This window comes from Drosophila melanogaster, chromosome X (assembly GCF_000001215.4).
Source record: "Drosophila melanogaster chromosome X".
Taxonomy (NCBI): Eukaryota; Metazoa; Arthropoda; class Insecta; order Diptera; family Drosophilidae; genus Drosophila; species Drosophila melanogaster.
The window spans coordinates 18969987-18989298 of record NC_004354.4 but is presented as its reverse complement, the minus strand read 5'-3'; the positions used below and the strand labels follow the sequence as shown (position 1 = coordinate 18989298).

General features: G+C 41.5%; 1 protein-coding gene across 4 annotated transcripts in view; it reads right to left on the bottom strand.

Moving 5' to 3' along the window:
• CG43759 (uncharacterized protein) overlaps positions 1–19312 on the bottom strand; it is a 98295-nt gene that overhangs the window by 39331 nt on the left and 39652 nt on the right. For all 4 annotated transcript variants that reach the window (NM_001272769.1, NM_133114.4, NM_001272768.1 and 1 more), the window contains one exon: positions 2042–2123. The gene's annotated coding sequence lies outside the window, so the exon portion shown is untranslated. The remainder of the gene's footprint in view (positions 1–2041; positions 2124–19312) is intronic.

Below are 19312 nucleotides of genomic sequence, written 5' to 3'. Positions count from 1 at the left end.
AAAAGCAATTTGCAATGCACCAAAAACCAAAAACCGAGGCCCAACTCCATGGGGATAGTCTTTGTAAGTGAGAGAGAGTGGCCTGTGTGACTGTGTGTAAGGTAAATTTATTGATTTCCATATATTTATTTGTGTAAAATGCCATAAATTACAATTATTTAACCGGGCCGGACGGATGAGCCCGGCGGACGGGCCGTAAAGTCAACGCGCCAGCAAACGGACACTTGTCCCCCCCCCCTCCCATTCCACCATCCCTCTATTACCACTGTGTAGTTGGGTCAGTAGTGCTGCTGCTGTTGCCACTGCTGTTGCATAATTTGTTGGCCAAATTGCAACTCAACAGGCCAGGTACGTAGACGTAACGTACTGCGCTCCGAACGGAACGGACCGGACCGGACTGGACTGCCTCGACTGCATCTCTGATAACGAAAGACCCCTGGAGCCGGGCAAAGCAAGCCCATACATACATATGTATATATATATGCATATATGCAGGCAGGCAGAGGAGTGAGAAAGAGCCAGGCTCATCAAATATGCAAAATTCTGCAAGTCCTTGCAACAATCGCAATTAAGGATGAGCTGCCGGCAAGGCGACTATAAGGGCAAATCACAGATAATGAAAACAGTGACTCACGGTGAGTGCTACTTAGTGCCCAATTAGCCGGTGTTAATGAAAAAAGGTGATTGCTACGATCCAAAGTCACTTATTCCCAAGAAATATTATGCTATTTTATTTGAGAAGTTGTGTTTTGGAACTCTGTATCTGAAATAAAATGAATATTCATTTTATATTGGTTGAAATGAGCACTCACTAACTAGAACTTATTTATCAAAAACTGTGTGTGTAAATATGACATTTTCCAAGGCTCCTTTAGCAGAATTTTATTTTAGTTTCTTGAGTTGATTCAAACAAACATGAAATCACGCTATATGGTGTGACTACCATATTAGGCATTTTATCAATCACTGAATCATCATCCAGGGGAATTCACTCAGGCATCTCCAATCGACAAAAGCGCCTTTCACCCACTTTTCCCTATCCGTTTTCGTTCAGTAAACCGAATTCCTGACCCTTCTCCTTGTGCCAGGATGGCTGGGAGCCCTAGGCCTAGGCATTTGGTCTCCATTCAGCTAGCTCGTCCTGATCAATCGCTTGGTCATTTGTTGGCTTTCGCCGTGCAGGACTCGCTCTGTGTGTGTTTGGACTATTATGTCCGGAGCTTATTAACTGCGGGTCTCGCAAATGCAATGCAAATAAGCAAATTTGCAATCAAAAGAACGATTTTCATATTTAAGATGGCACACGAGTGCAGCCAAGGGGGGTGAAAATTGCGTGCGGCGGGGCAGCAAGGCGGTGGAAAGTCCGGCCAAATGGGGGCCTGGCTGTGAAATGGGGCGTGGCTGGAACAGAGGCATGCACTTAATTTGGCAATTGTCTCGGCACAAACACACAAGATAGATATGCGTACGAGCGTATTGCCTGCATGTATCTATATATGTTTGTATCTCCCGTTCATCTATCGTCTATCTCGAACTACCACCCACCCCAATTGCACCCACACAACCGCACAGAACTGCCCGTGTGTGTGTGCCTGCCTTTGTCATTAATATTAATTTCGTGTTTAATTTATTGTAATTTACGTGCATTTGATAAATCGTGTTATTATAATCAGTTGACTGGAAACGTGAAGAAAGGACAGGCCATGAAATACACTGAATGACACTCAAATTTATCCCACAAGGCAGTTTTCTTTATATCGAGCATGTTATGTTATTGCTTCAAACAAACCCAAGCGCACATTATTTCTAAAACTTTAAATTGTCGAGTTTATATTGCTTTTGTGCATAGCTCAAATTTAAGTTACATTTCCTTTTGCAACCCGTTTTGCAAAGTAAACTGTCTGGGTCATAAAATTGACAATTTCTTTCAATGTATGAGAAAAAAGTGGGGTAAAATGAGCAGTTATCTGACTAGATGGTATGGGCTTTCTACCCAAATGCCAACGACAGTTGTCTGGGCTCTATTATTCGATGGACTTACCTCTATTGAAACTCCCCCTTTAGCAAGTATTTCGCGGATTCCGTTAACGAGTAGAATTCTGTGAACAGGGGCGCTTTAAAAACTGCAATGAGAGGAAAATATTCAAGTTAATTTTCAGTCATTATGAATGGCAATTGTCTAAATTAGAACTATGTGTAGATATGGTTTATTGCCCATAAATAAGCAGAGATCCAAATCTATGGGGTAATTTGTGGAAATCGAACGATATAAAATTAATTAATGGATAGCACAATAAATGTTTTTCCTATCAGCAATATGCTTCATAAAGCACAGCCCATAGTTTACGTAAGCTTCAAACCTTTGGACAGCGCAGACCATCGTACAACATTCGATACCAGCGAACTAATATTTATGAGAATCGCATAGAAAGGACCAAAAACTTGAGTGGAATTTCAAACTGAAAGGATGGACGGGGGATGGTTAACCCGTGTAATGTCGGGGCAATAAACATTTTGCTCTCGTATGCGATTGGTATGGAATGCTTGAGGACAAGTGTCGCATAAAGGACTAGCCGCCATCCAATTTTTCTGTGTGGAATGCATTTTTATACAAAATAATTATATTTATGCCACGGTCGCGAGGGGAAAATGTGCATTGGCCATTACACAGAGCGCATTCAAGTCGAAGTAATGCAAAAAGGCGAATCGCAAACCCGATTCCGATCCGCAAGCCAAACCCCTTTTGGATATCCTCCCCCCCCCCAATACCACCCCTCTTCCACTGCTTCTGCACATAACGGCATCCATTACACGCAACAACAATGCCAAAATGGCGTCTGGGGCGACAATGTGTTGCACGCGTGTGTGTGTGTGCGTGTGTGTGTGCGTGTGTGTATGCGTCGCTTTGTGTCTGTATTGTCGTTGAAATTATTTTTATTATTTTACACAATTTTTATATGGAAAGCCAACCAAATGCGATACACAGAGGGAGAAAGGCGAAAAAAAATGAACTTTTACAGCAGAGCATAAATATTTAGTATATGGTTCTTGTTGCTGCATGTTTATATTGTTGTATTTAATGAGATTTTTGAACTTTTCCTCGCCATAAGCGCCTTAAGCGTTTACTCTCGCTCTGTGAAAACACTTTACTGAAGCCACAAAATGGAAAGCAAAACAAGGAGCATTCAAGAAGTTTTTCTTTTTGATGTCGCCAAACGCGCGGGGGCGTGTGAAAATTGAAGCCGAACGTTTGGTAAATTTCCTGTAAATGCAGGATATTAAAATGCTTGTTTGAAAAGCAGTAAATATTTTGTATAGGAGATAAATTCGTAAATTGTGCAACCGATCATATCGCTGCTCTTTTATTGCCACAGATTAATTTACATTAGTGTTATTATTTTTCTTTTTTTTTTTTACAAGCTTTACGAACCCGCTTGATTCCACTTCCACATATCTTAATGCCATGCGTTTCACCTTTTAATATCTTAATTCCAACCGAGATATGCCACTATCTCCACATCTAAATGACTTCAAATTGCATTATTACCATCCATAAATTCCAAATCGAATTCCCATAATCATGAAATCAATTTATTGTCATCACATTTAAGCCCATTAGTTTGAGACGCGATAAGATCTCCGATCCTAATCTCAAATGCATTTGTCATTCCCCAAAATCGAATCAGAGCAGACCAGTTTTCGGATCGTTTCGGTTTGGTTTTTTTTTTTTTTTGGTTTTGATTTCGATCTTGCTGCTTTTGGGTCTTCGATTTTTGTCATCTTGTGTGGGTTGTTGTGCAACCCACCAGCCGGATCGCATAAAATAATAATAATGAATGATAAAGGAAAACCGGTGGCAGAGCATCCAACTCAGGCTTTGACTCCAACGCATTCATTAGTTCTCATTAGGAGACAAAACATTTCGAATCGAAACTCGCATCTGAACGATAAACAAAACATTTTTCAATGGATGCGAGGGGGACTTAAACTCTACCGGTTTATTGGCGTCTCTAATGAACCTCTATTAATAAATAGAAAAGAAAAACTTTACATATCAAAAAGTAGCCATAGCAATACTTATGACATTGTCAAGCCAAATATTGTAGATAACTTCGTGCTGGGTGGCCGTAGAAATCGAGTGATAAAATATACCAACGAGTGGGTTGTCCAAAAGGGGTTAGGGTTGAATTTAACTTTGATTCAATGCCCTGATGGCAAACGAAACAAAATATTATTAGGTTACGAGTACTGTATACCGAAACGCACAGCCATTACAATTATCGATTTAAAATCGCTTTTCAATTTGAAGCCAAGAACAAATGTACACCATACACCCTCCTCGAGCTTAGCGCGGAAAGTCAACCCAGTCAATTAAAGACCTAGAAGTGCATAATTTCCCATTTAGCCCATTTATGAATTATGCAGCTGAAAGGGACGACGAGCGGGCCAAGAGGAAAATACTATACTCCCCAAATGGGTAGAAATGTGGAAATGACATAAGCGTTTAAATATTTCAAAGGAGCGACTCCAACTTCACTCCACTCCACTCCACTCGACTTGACTTGCTGGCGTGAGCGGAAAGCTCTATAAAAACAAAACGAAGCCAAATATAAGACAAATGCAGGCCCGAGGCGAACTTTTCAGGGGTTTATGGAGTTTATGGGGGCTGTGGGGGAAGCAAAGCAAACATGTGACATATGCGGCAATTAATGCCGTTAATTATTAAAGTTAACACCCAAAAGCGACATGCACAAGTCAAATAAATAAACACGCAGCAGGGAACGAAGTCAATGGCTCTTGGCCAAAGCCAAAGCCCTATATACCACACTCACACTCACACACACACACACACAGGCATATAAGCATACTATGCGACCGAACCCCCTCAAAAACCCATAAAATGCCAGCCCCCTGTACAAACGCCCCAACAATTAAGGACAATGCGTACTAATTTCAAACGAAAACCCCAACGTGGCCAACTGAAAGCGAAGCGTAAAAGAAAGCACAAAAAAAAATAAAGCAACCAAGAAATTTAATCAAAGTTACGGAAATAAACACCGAAGTTTTCAATATCCTGTAATTATGTTTTGAGTTTTGAAAACATGTGTCGTTTAGTTCGAGTAAGGAATTACATTTTCAGGGAGCTCATAAATATTAAAAAAAATTTGTTTTGTAATGCAATAGTTTTGTATATGCCAGATCGAATGTTCCTTAATTAGTTAAGCTTGGATTTGTTTGTTTTTAAATAAATGAAATACATTTCAACGTTTTCTCTACCTTATTTGATATATTTTCCAGCAGAATAAGGCCTAATCTCTCACCCAAAAGTCGCGGCAATAATGCTTTTTATTTATAAACTGCCACAAAGGAGCGGAATGGGCAAAGTGAGGAGGTTGGGGGGTATCGAGCTTAACCCATGCGTGCCGCAAGATGAAGAAGAAGCCTGTTGGGGCAGGACAGTTGGCACATAAATAATTCACACAGCCGGCCCTCAATTCGCCGTCCTGCTGACATAATTTCTCCCTCTTTCAGCCAAAAAAAAAAAAAAGGAAATATATAGCAGGGTTACTCACAATTAGGGGCATTCCACATTTTTTTTTTAGGAATGGGGATGTGGGGTGGATTTTTTCGAGAATAAGGGGGCGGATATTTGGAGGGCGAACGGTTGACAAGGGCAGTGCAATGCATAAGCAAACAAAACTTTGGCAATTTTGTGCAACTTTTTGGCTTCCACATTTTGTATAGAAGGCATTTTTCCTCCCTTTGTGCTTTCTGTTTGTCCGTGTGTGTGTGTGTGTGTGTGTGTGCCGAGGAAATTATGTTTTTGAAAACAGGAAAACCTGGACAAGTTTTTTTTGGGCCAGTCCAACGCAAAGATGATTGGGGAGCCCGTGGAAGAGGTAATCCCATTTTAAAATAAGCTTTGCTTAGGTCAAATCAAGTTTAACTTTTTTCACAGACTGCACAATCGAGTTGAGCTCATAACAAATCGCCGATCGACGAAAACTTTGTTTTGACTGAGTTGAGCGGCTTAGAAATGCTGCAAAATGGGGCTTATTTTCATTGATTTGATATTTACGAAAAGAAATATAAGCTTGAAACAGCTTAACTGCTTGGGCATTTTATGAAAATCCTTTTAATGGCCAACACCGAGGTAATTTGCTGTCAATATTCACAAGAGTAGGCAGCATTTCGCATTTTTCACACCCACTGGGTTTGCTCTATCAAAGGCAGATTTTGTTTTGTTTTGCACTGTTGCATAGTATATTATTTGTATTTTTGTTGAAACGTTTGCCACTTAACGGGCACATAAAATGCCAATAAGGATCGCGGTTTTTCGCTTTTTTTTTTTTTTTTTTTGTATTTTTGGGCGGAAGGAGTGAAAATGCGGGGACAATGACGATGAGCATATGATTTTGAATTTTTGCCACAAATCCAGACAAACACACACACACTTACTAAACTTTCTGGTCTGCCCTGTTCGCGCGACTAAAGTGCCAATAGTACACTGTCAACAAAATGTGTATAACATAATTCTAAAGTTTCTGACTCTAAAGCTTCTATTAATAAAGAACACAAAATGCCTTCAAAATATAACCACAATCTATTTAAATTGATAAATTTATGGACAGCAGACATTGCTTCAAATTTGATGTTGCAGATACACCACTCATTTATTTTTTTTTTTGACTGCAGCTCAAACTTCGTGGCAACTCCTCCGGCCGCCGCCCGTCGACTGCCACGCCCCCAGCTGCCCCCTCTGTGAACCGTTAAGCGCCATTAGGCGGCTGTGCAGACATTAAAAACAGCTGCCATCGTCTCCTGTTTTCCGTTGTTGTTGCTGTAGTTGTTGTTGCCATTGCTGGTGAGGCAGTTTTTTTTTTTTTGGTAGTTGGTGGGGGTGTGGCGGGATGGTGTGGGGTCAGAGGGACAGGCGAGCGGGGAGCGGCACAGAAATTGCCTGTTTATATTCGCAGCGACAGCAAATTTTATTATTATTTTTGTTCTTGACAACGACAACGGGCAACGGAGGAGCAGCAGGCACAACAGCATAGCCAGCAAGGCAGGACACCGATTTTGGGGATGGAGGGGGGTGCGGTTTCCCCAAAGGGAGCGGTGAGTGGGTGATGTGGCAGGAACATGTCCCGAAACCAAATACAGGGTGCGGCCATGGGGTGTATTAGTTGGGGGAGTCCCACGACAACAAAAACAGAGGCAGTTTCACATTTCTGCGAACTTCATTTCCGTTCGAAAATAAGACACATTTACAGAGATTAGGGTGTAAAAAAAAATTTAAAGATTTTCATGTACAAATATTAGATACAGATAGATACAACTTTAGTAGTACTCACTGGATATCAGCAAGTTCATAGCTTAAGCCTAGAAAAGTATACATATTTCCCAACCAAAAACTATTTTCCCCATTTCATTCTCGTTTTTTGTTATTCTGCAAATTTTGCATTTATATTTCGAGGCAAGCAAATCAAAATCAAAGTTATTTGTTGCTCTTGGTTCGTTGAATGTGTATTGCCGCATAGACACAATTCACATCGATGACAGTGGTGGTTTCATTCGCCCCCACTCCTGCATTTGGTCAGCATGGGTTAAAGTTGCGCCGACGCATTGTGCTTAGAAGAAAGATTTCACTTCGCTTCGATTTGAATTCGTTTCGTTTCTTTTTTCATATTTTTTGGTCGCCGACTGCGCGCCTCCAATTAAAGAATAATTCATTTCAATTGAAGTCAATCAAAAGAAATTATTTCACGCTTAATCAATTAGAGAAGATGCTTGGCCCCAAGCAGGGTACAAAATGTGATGGAGAGAAACCCCAGAGCCAGACACCCCCAAACCCAAACAAAGAGCAATGTGTGCCGTACTGATTTTTCACTCGACAAAAAATAAAAAAATAGCCGAAAAAAGCGGCAAACATAACGATTCGGAACGATCCAGTCCCGATCCTCATCATTATGATATATGGACAGACAGACGACGAAGAAGGGGCACTGACAGTCATCACTTGAGCTTTGCTTTTAGTTTTCGGAATCCAAACAAATTGATTTCGCCGAGGGTGTTGAAATGCCGGGAAGTGCCACTTGGAGCCCCAAAAGATAAGCTTATGAAATGTTTGGGGTTTTTATTTACATGTACATGTATGTGTGGCAGCGCCTAAGTAGCATTTCTCTCTTCATCTTGAAAACGAAGCCCGAATTTAGAGGATCATGTGGCATAATCAGGGCTAGATTTACGACTCCGGTCGCCAGATGGAAAGTGAATTAAACTCAAGATCCCGCACTTGACTTACGATTGGATAAGTGATCTAATTAGTTCGACTTGATGGAAAAGCGGAAGAGGAATATTTAATAGGGGAATATGTATATCAAAAACTGAATAAGTAAGGGCTGAAAAGACAGCACTTGATTCATAAGAAAAGTCTATAAACAAAGTAGACACCACTTTGAATAAAATAAATGCCTACGTATGTTGACCACAAAATCTTAATACTAACAAAGTTTTTGCCTTTACCATAAGTTTACCATAATTTAGTATTGAATGCATAATCGGCTTAAGAACAGAAAAGAAAAACTGCTACACATGTTTTTTACTTAACAATGCCATTATTATTTCCCCTTATTTCGCAATCCAACTACAGTGCTTGCTAAAAAATTACAAATTAGTTGGAAATATAATGCCATTACATTTCGTTTGATTTCGCGCCGCCAGAGGGCGCCACCGCACTACGTAAACGAGTCGCCTAAAAGCAGCCGCAAGAAGATCTTATAAAGTATTTATAGTTATATATGGATATGGAGAGCAAAAGTGGGGATGTCGTAAACAATTTTTGCGCTTACGCAACGCCCACCCAAGTGGCGACACCAGACAGACGAGGGCGGCGTGTGGCGAAGGGGGCGTGGCTGGGGGCAGGGAGGCAAGCGTCGCATTAATTTGTCATTTTGCGCGTGTGTTGACGACGGGTAAATATAGAGACGAAAGTGCTGGAGGAGAAGGCGATGGCGGTGGAAATGGGGAGGCAAACGGCAAATAGAAGCCACATCAAGTGGCATGCCACACACATCCACAAGCGAAAAAATGTGTGCGCTTCTTAAAATCAGAAATTTAAATATATACATAACGTAACTTAGCATTATGCAAATAAATATATATAATAATATGTACATAATTCGAGGAATACAATGTTCTATTAATTTTTAAGAAGTAAAAATCCTTGTCTTCAAACTTTCTACTTGTAAACCAAATTTCATCGTGATGTATTTGTTCTAAATAGACTATTTTTTCCTGTGCATACACACTTACTGAAAACTTTTGTTTCTGCTTACGCGCTGCAAAAAAGTTGCACTTTTCCCCCTTTCCATGTATATATATACATATGTACGTTTGTACGTACATATATATTCGTTTCTATCTATTAAAATTCCTTTTTCGCCGACTTCTTTCACAGATTTTGACTTTCGCGAAGGAAAGACCTGAAGAAGCGGCATCCGAGGCGAAAAAAAGTGTCACAAAACTTTTATGGTGGCCATGACACGTTGGCGGTTGCTGGTCCCCACCACTGGAAAGCCCCCCTTTCGTAGGAAGCCCCCTTCCTGCCACTTGGTTGCGGTGGCTGCCACTGCTACTTCATTTGCCTGTGCGCTCATTAAAAAAGTTGCGACACATACAAATGCATACACTCGGCGAAAATGAGTGGTGAATGGATACGACAGAAGAGGGGAAGGTGAGATTTGTGTTGAAAGATAACTTGTGGTTCAAATTAACTTTAATTAACATTAACACTAACATACGTACAACAAATAGAGAAATGACATTATTTGTATACAACAGATAATTAGGAGGTATTCTTAAAAAAAAAAAAACAAATTTTACCCTTGCTGAAAATGAATTTCTCATTGTGTGCGCAATTGTCGCCACCTTCCTCCTGGCCCTCCAGTTAACCAATTCTCTAGACAAAGTCAACACGTTTGCCTGCATGTCAAGTGCCAGTCAGTCTGTCGACTGCTCCAAGCTCTATGCTCCATGCTCCAAGCTCCTTTTGCCCATTTCCCATTTTCCGTACCCAGCGTTTGCCCCGTACTCCCAAAACACTTTTTGGCCAAATGAATGTCAAGAACGAGTGAAAATTTGCGCTTAAATGCAGTTGAAACAGGAGCGAAGGAAAAACTATGCACGAGGCCAGCGACCTGTCGCCATTTTTGCATATTTTCCGAGGGTGTAAACAGAAATTTGTCAGTTCATGTTGGGCGGCACGGTACCGCTTCTTTTTCTGCCCCATGGTAACTTTGGTAGCCGCTCGCATTTTGGTCATTACACACACACACACGCACACGCGCGAGAGCCGAGGAGGCCAGTTGGAAAAGGGCTTAGGGAAGCCAGTGGAGCGTGGTCGGTCACCTGGGGAATTCCAGGGGGTGAACGCACCTGCGGTGCACAGGTGAGTCGTCGGCACACCGGCTCGTTCGAAAAAAATGCGAAAAATAGCATAGCACATAGTTTCACGTTGGTTGGAACACAAATTTTCGAAAGTATTAAAACAGAATTTTAAAGTGTAGTTTAAGGGCAGTTGTGTGGGAGAAAGTTTGGCTGGTGCAACACGCATGTGTCGGTTGCATTCTCTTCGATACTTTTATGCTGCAAGTATCCCGGTTCTATATTCTACGTTTTATGCCCCATTTGCACATTATGTTGTGTCCTCTCTACCAGCCACTTGTGTTTTATGTTCGGCTCAAGGAAACTTAAAAAAATATTAAATGAGATTAACAAATTATCTGAAATGCCATTAAACTGTTAATAGAGTCGAATTTTGAATCATCTTCTTCGGCCCGAGGCATAAAATCTGGAAAGACGATAGGCGAAGATGAATCTCTGTGCTCTTGGCTCGCTTCATCAAAAATGGGCTGCTGTGTATATAAATATGTATATATAGACATAGATATATATGTACATATAGAAAGGCAACCATTCGGCAGTCTGACTGCCGCCAGTGGCCCTATAAATAGTCCAGATAACACTAAACCAGGCAATCAGCTTAAGGCGAACCTCTTATCTTAATGTGTCGTCGTCGTCTCTGAAGTTCGCGAGACATTTTTGCTAATTAAGCTGTGACCAAGGGAGCCAAGGGGGCGTGGCAGCCGGCAGCTCCTTACTCACATTAAAAATGTCGCCCAGACATTAGCATTTTTATATGGCGAATATGGAGCATTGAGGAGAGGGAGCTGCAACGGCGACGACGACGACGACGACGAGAGCGACGGGAACGACGAGTTTATCTGGTCAGAGTTTATGTCTGGCAGCGGTCACTACTTAGTCTGATTATTGTTATTATGGCGTCGTAGTTTTCATAAATTTCCAGCAAGTTATTTTCCCATAAATTCCTGCAGGACACGCTGCCAGAGGTACGATGTCACAAACGAGGCTGAGGAGAACGGGGCAGGGGCAGCGGCAGGGTGGGCAACAACCAGGTAAATGACGACGACAGCAAATGACAGACGGAGGTGGGAGGAGACAGGTGGTAAAGGTTGTCCTGTCAAGACCTAGACAACTAACGAACCAAGGAAATAACAACTAAAAAGACGGTGACTATGGCAAATCTCTTGGCAGGACAACAACAACAACAACAAGCTGTAACCAGAGATGGGCGACCAACCGGGTATTTCCCACAAAGGTACTTGGTATCACAACGAGGTACAATAACATCATAATGGTTTATTAAAATTTCACGAACAGCACGGGGACTTTAACCCTACTTTTTAATTATGTATTTAAACGCTGCCTGGAAACTTATTCGTTTACCGAGTAAGGGGCATTTTCTCTGCTAGCCTATACACGAAATTGTACCCAAAGTACATCTACGAATAAGTCAAGATGTTCATTGTTTTTTATTTTTTACTACTTGACACTTTGGCATTGCCATCTATCTCAATTGGATATACTTGTATCTTGCATACATTTAAATGTACCCAAGGTACACACGGTAAAGATATAATTATAGAAAGTAAATTATTGAGTATTTTCTTCGCTGAGTTTTGACTTCCAGCGAATTAATATACCCCTTCTATGCCATGTAAAGTACAACTGAAATTGTACCTTCCACATCTCTGGGAATAACCAACAAACGACGCAATGTCGAGACATGTGCAATGTGCAATGTCCTTTGGGTATACAATTTAAATTGGCATTCCACATGACAATATGTGTGGCAAAGTGAACGAGCCAACAGACAGGTGGCTACCAGGTACCAGGTTCTTAGCCGCAGGAAAAATACGGCAAAAAATGCGGGGCGAAAAAAAATGAATTCGAGAGACGGGAAAGTAAGGAAAATAAGGAAAGAAAATAAGCATTGCGCATCGCGCAATCAGAGTTGATAATTTCTTTGCCGGTAAAGAGCGTTCAATTATCGCTTAAATGCAACCGGCACCCAGTAAACAATGAATTAATAATGAGTTGCCCGCCAAGCGGATTTGTCGGTGAATCGGTTGTCCGTTGCCTTTCGGCGCTGGCTTTTTCAAGTTTTTGCTGAAATTAGTTTTCCCCTTTTTGTTTTAAACTTTTATGAATTCTGCTGCAGCAGGCAGAACAGAAGTGCAGGCAAGGAATTAAGCGACGGTAAAGTGATTATGTTCAAGAATTTAATATTGAACCATGGAGTTCAGCTAATAAAATGCCCTTTACAGTTTCCCTTTAAAATAATGAACCCGATAAACATTCAATTTTACACAATTAATTTATGAAAAGCAAAAGGCTTTTTACAGGCTTTAATAGTATAAATTATGAAGAATAGATCCCTTAAATGAAACCAAATCAAAGGATTTGAACCCATTATTACTACATTTAATTGGAATTTGAGAATATTTCCTCAACGTTTGCTTCATAGAATGCAAATTTCCCATAGAGACAAATTCTTGGAATACCTAATATGTGCGTAAGTGTTTGTGTGTGTGTGTGTGTGTGATAACCTCCAATACAATAATTATACATATTTCAGCCGAGCCATTAAAACTGGTTCGCGCACAAGGGCTCCTGCAGAAGTCCAGTCATCATCAATTCCGTCATCTCTGATCTCTGGGGCATTTTAATGCATTCCCCAGCGCGCTGATTATTATGAAATGTTGTCGCTGTTGTCATTATTATTGCTGAAATCATCGGACCACTACTCCCGGCCCCATGCTTTTTCTGCTTCTCTGGTCTGTTCGCCTTATCGCGGTTGCATCGTCATTCGGATGTCTTGCAGTTCCCATCGTCGCAGGGTAAACAAAGCGCAGGGAACTCTGGCCCGCAACGCTTCGATGGCGTTTTGTAGCCTGTTCCGCTGTCTGAGCCGACTCCTTTTCTCTCGGATCCCGATGCCCGATGCCCCATTCCTATCCCTATCCCTCTGCATATCGCATCCCTTTTTCCTGCCCTTCGCCTTCGTCTGTGTCGGCTATCAATTTTAGCACCTTTCGCTGGTATTCGACGCTTCGCGTTGCGCGTTTCGCTTCTTATCTGGGTGTTGTAGGAACACAAATGCTTCCACCTTGGAATAGTCCATCAAGATCGGTCCATTAACAACACCATGTGCTTAAACATACCCTTAGAGTTCTTAAGTACACTGAAATGCCTTTCTCTGCGCTTCTCAAAACATTCAACTTAGAGCTATATTTGCATGGCGAGTTTCGTGTACCACATACATACATACATATGTACATATCTTGCAAAGATAATTGAAGGATATGCATGTATTTGCTCCCAAATGCATACTTGAATTGATTTATTCCAGTTGGTAAGCGCTCCTCTTCGATCACAGCTTCTCGATCTCTTCGCCATTCTAGTTATTTCTGCTGCGTTTGCCAATTTATACGAGACGATCCACTGATCACTTTATAAGTAAGTATATCATCATTTAAACATGCTCCACAGTTGGCGATGCCAGGGGACAGCGGGTAATGGGTGATGCGACTTTGTCTTTGTCATCTCGGCTCGGACATGTCTCGTTTTTACCGTTTTTGGTGTCTGGGGAATGCCAAAAATGTTGTGTGGATCTCTCCGAGAATGAGCCTCTGAAATGGAGAAGGGTGTTGGAGGGTGGTGTCGGTGGCCAGAACCGAGGCATCGAGAGCCTGAGAGCGTTTTGTACAATTTTGTTGGCCGGGAAATGAGCGAGAGATGGGGATTACGGGGGCTGCCATCTCGTTCTGGTCATTTATATTGTGGAGTTTCTTTCAATCCCCCCCCAGATCCACAGCCCGACCCCAACCACCGCTTCAGCCCCAAGCTCCATGTGCATGTGTCAAGTGGACTTGTTTAATAATTTATGATGAGGCCAAAAACGTAGATCGTGCGTTGCGCATTGCCGGCCATTAATCATGGCCAAGAAGGCACAAGGCAAAAGGCATGGCCAGTAAAATTGAAGGAGGGAGGAAGGAGGAGCATGCGGAGCATGCAGGAGCGAGGAGGGGCACGGGACAGTTGGCTGCTGTAGTAAAAGTTCAATTACCCGCCAAATCAAAATTCAATCTGCTTGGCGAAGAGCAAAAATAAAGCAGGAAAAAGCGGACACAAAAACAAACAAAACGGCAAGAGCGGACCACAGTAGCCCGGGTGGGGAATGGGGATTGTAGTATGGAGCAGGGAGCAGGGGCTATGGAGTATGAAGTGCAGCAGGGACCATCCTGCATATTGACTGTATACCGTAGACTGCAATGTGGCAAAATCAAAAATTCCAAACGCATACGCCAGACAACCATGAAGTGGAGTGGAGGAGCCGAACCGAACCGTACCGTACCGAACCGAACCAAGCTGAGCTGAGCTGCAAAGACGACCAGGAAAGCCAAAAGCGAGTCATGTCATGATGGCGGGTGGATGGATGCGGCCGACTGATGGACGGAATTGTTCGGGGGAGCGGCGCGGATCGGGGAATGAGGGATCGGGGATCCAGGTTCCAGGTCCCAGTTCCCATATTCCGGGTGGGGGGGGGGGGGGGGGGTTGGGGTATGGTGGCGCACACGGAGGCTGCAGCGAGGCCACTTAGCCACGCCACAGATCAGATGACAGCGGCCCAAGACGCGACCAGGATAACAGACGGCGCACAAACAGAGAAAAATCAGAAGGAAAAAAGGCAAAGACACGGGCACCGGCACTGGGACTGGCACAAACCCGAAGCCGAATCTGAAAACAAAACCCAATCCCAATGCCTGGGAGCAAAACCAATAAAGGCAGGCCAACACGTTTCGGGAATACTCTGCCCGCTGAATCGATTAAAATTGATCAGCTACAACTCAAACTTACAGGATTATTCACTGAGTTGCCTGTCGTAGGAAGTCAGTTATTTGAGTTCTGCTCAAAATTTTTACCGTGGCATGTCATCATCATCTCACTGATGTTACTCGCCTGCAATTATATTTCTCTACGGTTTTTTTTTTTTTTATGAAAGCTAAAAGGGATCCCATTTTGGGTTGGGGTATGATAACTTTGTGTCCAAAAAAAATATATATACAGACAAATTTAGCAGAAGAGCGTTAGCTTTCAGCTGAATAAGCAACCGAAAAATATGTATTTACCCGGAGCGCTGCCTGATCATATCTGCATGTGGTGGACTTCCCCGATATGCAGATATGTTAAACCGACAAACCAAAGTCCCTGACAAAGTTGATGGACATACCCACCCCTAGCCGGAGGTGAGGGGGATTGCGGAAAGCATTCCGGGGAACGAGTAACGCGGGTTTTTAGCCGCCATGCGTGAGCTACCCGCCCACCATTCAGAGCCCGCTAAACCGTCCTATTCTCTGTTTTGTCCGCTCCGGCATCCCCGCTCGACCATGCCCATGTGCGTTGGAGCTGCCACGTAGTAGGTGCAAGCATAAGCGCTACTAATCTGCTACTCAGTGGCGTATCAGGGCTAAAGGCAGCAGTCAAGGCATGCCACCAAACAAAACCAACAAGCAAACAAACAAACGGATGAGCCAGCCGGTCGGCGGGCGGGCGGTGCAAGCGGAGCGGGGTGGGGCGACAGGTCGTGTGAGTGATCAGACAGCCGCAGATTACGTATACGCCGCGTTGGGAAACAGTACTGGCCACTTGGCTCTGTTCTAGCTGGTGAAATAAATAGGTATTGGCTTACATTAAAACAGTCATGTATTGATGTCAGTCGTAAAGCAAATACTGTATTAATACTAAATAGTACAAAATGCTAAATAGTACGATGTGCTCTTCTCTGCGATTCTTAAAGGTCCTAGGTAATCAAACCAATTTCTAGGTGTGTTTTTAAAAATACCAAAATGTAAGAAGTGCATTTTTGTGGCAGCATAAGTTATCAATAATGTCTTTGCTACCATCTTAAAGTGCCTGAACTACATAGCTATTTTCCAGCTGTCAGCTCTGACGTAGAAGGAGCTTGAGGAAAAGGGTGAGGAGTTGGGGGGAAATGGAGAGGAACGCTTAACTTTCTGACTTTTGGCTGCGGCTTCTGTGGCTGCTGCTGCTCCTACTGCTGCCACTACTGCTGCTGCTGCTGATGCAGCAAACGTTGGTGAAAAAAAAGAAGCATATGCCCACTCTTCTTACTCGGGATGCTTTTCTTACTCTTACTCGAACTCGTATTCGTACTCGTCTACTCGTCTACTCGTCTTTGATGCTGGGGAATCTGCTTAAAAAGTCCGCTCAGGTTTTGTCTGTGCCGCAGCCAGCCTTCATTTGTTATTCAAAAGTTTCTTGCTTTGCACTCCGTATACTACTCCTGTCCCGTGCCTTTATTTATTTATTTTATTTGCCTGATTTCATTTCATTTTGTTTCATTCCATCTCGTTTCATGCCTCACGTACGCAGACAGTGTCCGAAAAGCCCTGCTTGATTTTTTCGCATACTCTCTGCTCTTCTCTAGTTTTGCGCTTGAAGATCCAGCTAAGTGCATCCAATTTTGGCCACCGGAATTCCCCAAAACGTCCCTGGAATTTCTGCCATTAAGATGACGGGGCAGAATAAGTGGCATGCCATGTGGGTATGGACATGTTGGAAATAAAACAAATTAACCAAAATGAGTGGACGCACAGAAGTGCATACAAATGTCTTGACTTAATGGCTCGGCGGCAATAAGCCGCTCTAATGAAATCAATCTATCGAGAATTGAGTAAGCAATCATAATACTCAAACATTTCATCTGATAATGGAGTAATTTACTACCGAGCGTTTGCCATCTGTACTAACTATACATCAATACCTGCATAGCAATTTATTGAAAAGCTAATCCTTACGCAGCGCTCAATTCGAATTTTACTGGCCGCATAACTAAAATTGTTGGACAAAAAAATATCTGGGACAAAAATGGATTAAAATATTTATAAAAACAGCGCAGGCAAAAACATTTTTAAATGTTTTATCTTTATAGAACTGAAGTAGCAGGTTCAACTGCCACTAAATATACTCGTGCATACACATCTCGGTATACATTTGATTTCATTTGCGAAAATTGTTTGATAAGCATTTTCCCCGTAAACAAAGGGAAAAAGCAACCGGAAAATTTATGAGCAAACAAAAATTTTGTTTGAACACTTCCTATTTCTTTTTTTTTTTTTTATCATTTTAGTTGCGCTATACACAATTTATGGCAAACAGCTTGTGGTATTTATTTTAAAAGAGATATTGCAATTTGTTTTTATTTATACACGCAGATACACAATGGCATTGACAAGTCAAAAAAAAAACAAACAAAAAATGTATATAAAAATACGCTTTTTCGTGGCATTTCTTGATGAGCTTTTTTCTTTTTTTTTTTTTTTTGCAACCAGATTATTATTTTCGCCATATCCAAAGAAGCAGTTTCCGTGGAGAGATAGTGCAAAAAGTGGGCGCGGAATAAAAAAAAAAATAAATAAGACCGCCCCATAATGCTGGCTAAATATGTGTAAACACTAATTATGTTAATTATACTTTTTTGCATCTGCCTCTGCCGGCAATTATGCTAATTGTATTTTCAATTATTATATGCTTATTTATTATTATTTCTCAGCGTGCCCTCGCCAGTCTGCATTGTTGTTGCCGTTGATTAAAATTATACAAACGAGACTCGATTTATGAAAAATACAGCGGCCCACGAACAAAACAGAAAAAATAAAAATTAATAAAAAAAAAAAAAATAAAAAGAAAACAGAAAAAAAAGCGAAAAAATGCCAACAAGAATTACGCTGCCTGAATTTTAAGATGATTTTATTCTCGGTCATTCGTTTGCAGCCGAAATTAAATTGATTTTGCCTTACAGAAATGGGGGCGTGGCCCACCGCCCACCGATTACAATGGCAGTCTGGACATATAATTACACCCACATACACACTCGAACCTGCTGGCAGACATAATGTATTCACACATATTCATTAAATAATTATGTCCATAATTAAAAACGTTGCGAAACGAACGGAGGAGCTGCGTCTGGATTTAACCCGGAAAACGCCATTCGGAGCTGAAAGTTTTCCCTCGCTTTTTCCCTGTTTTTTTTTTCGCACTTTTGCATAGTTTTTCCTACTTTTGCACATAATTATATGACCAGATTAAATGTCTATTAACTTATGATTCGAAAATGGTCCTAAAGAGTTGGTCGTCGAAATGAAATAATAAAATAAAAGCGAAGAAAAAATGCAATTTAATGGATATTTCTTTTTTTTTCACTACAATGTTTTATGTGTTGAATCAAAAAAAAAAAAGTACTTAAATACAGATAACTTTTGAACATTTTTGTTGTTTTTTTTTTACGCGTTAAATTGCACTTATGCTTAAATATTTTTTATATTCACTTAACACACACAAAAAAAGGGTTTTTTTTAATGCTATTAAGTAATTATTTATGGCTACATATATATTTTTAAAGTAAATTCAATTATTATACGCATATATACGTATATTTTAACTAATTAGTTAGCAGGTTCTTAATAACTTATTTTGCTCTGCCTTCTGCCGATTGAATAATGCTTTAGCTGCTGGAAAAATACTATTGGATATTCCATAAGCTGAACAAGAACTTAATATCAGACTGCAGCTGGGCCCTCTGTGCTGCTTTTTCACTTTCAGTTTCCTTTTCATATTTTTGTTTTTTAATACTACTTTTGAAAATCTTCTTGACTTCAAGGGCTTATGGTGTTTATTAGCGCCACCTGGCATGTGTTAAGCGATAGCAGCTGCCACCGATCTATGCATATATATATGTATATATGCCATATGCTTATATGGACTGAAAGCGACGGCAGTTCATAATTGCCAGCAGAACGAGTCCAGTTCCATCAATCTGGCCATTCTGTTTCATCTTTTTCAGGCTTCCTCCCGCGATTTTTGCACG